This window comes from Octopus bimaculoides, chromosome 11 (assembly GCF_001194135.2).
Source record: "Octopus bimaculoides isolate UCB-OBI-ISO-001 chromosome 11, ASM119413v2, whole genome shotgun sequence".
NCBI classification, from domain to species: domain Eukaryota; kingdom Metazoa; phylum Mollusca; class Cephalopoda; order Octopoda; family Octopodidae; genus Octopus; species Octopus bimaculoides.
In genome coordinates, this window is record NC_068991.1 from 55,338,898 (window position 1) to 55,340,246 (window position 1,349).

The following is a 1,349-nucleotide window of genomic DNA, read 5'->3' on the forward strand; positions in this document are numbered from 1 at the left end:
CCATATGCTGTTGGAGCACAAATGGCTCCACTGTACAATGCTTCTGTTCCAAATGTTGCTGAAGGTGCTATGTATCAAAAACAATAAAATGGAATGGAATTTTCATATTTTGTGAAATTGAAAATTGTTTTAAAAGAATTATATATACATGTATATATGTATGTATGTATGTATGTATGTATGTACATCTTTCAATTGTGTTTTAAATTTATTTTACAATCATATCTATATAGCACATAGATACATTAGCAAATGTTTATATACAAATAAATAAAGTAAATTAATTTGTACAATTGTCATTGAAGCTCTCCCTATTAATATAGGCATCTGAGCCATTTTATATTAAAGTAACACTTATACCTAAATAATTTTTAGTACCAATGCATCTGTACTTTACTGTTAAAGTTTTAGCAATTTTAAAACTAAGATTCTTTTACTGTACATTTTACACATCTATTTTTGTCTGCTTTCTATTTTTTTGAATAAAACGTTTCCTCACCTGCTGTAATTTACCTTTAATGTTGTCTTTTAAACAAACTCTTTTGTTCTGCCTTCTGTAACTTTCAGATACACTTCTTTTAAATGTGTGTACCTTTTGGTAATGTTTAGACGTACTTATTTTTACTATTGTCTTTGAACAAACTATTTATTGTTCATAATTTTCATATTTCTTTTCATATTGTTATTTGTATTCTAAAAATATTATTTTTCATTTACTCATCTTAGAAGATTTTGCTAAATTTTGTAATAATCTAAACTCATTCTTTTCATTCTATTTGTAATTTGTTACAAATGATCAACTTTACATTTTTATTGTATTGATATTTCCCAAAACATATTTTTGTGGCTCCCAATCACTTATATTGTGTTTCTTTAAAAGAATGCTTTAGGAAGTTGACATTTTCATTGTATTTTGCTTTTGTTTACATGTGTATACTTTGATATTTAATATGTAGATTTCAAATATAAACAAATATTAATTTGGATAAAAGTATGAAAATATGTAGTGCGTGAGAAGACCCGGCAAGCCAAGTAAGATCGTTGCCAGTGCCCCTGGACTGGTTCTTGTGCGGGTGGCACATGAGATGCACCATTTTGAGCGTGGCCGTTGCCAGTACCGCCTGACTGGCTCCTGTAGGATTTTCGAGCGAGATCGTTGCCAGTGCCCCTGGACTGGCTTGTGCGGGTGGCACATAAAAGACACCATTTCGAGCGTGGCCGTTTTCGTGCGGGTGACACGTAAAAGCACCCACTACACTCTCTGAGTGGTTGGCGTTAGGAAGGGCATCCAGCTGTAGAAACTCTGCCAAATCAGACTGGAGCCTGGTGTTGCCATCCGGTTTCACCAG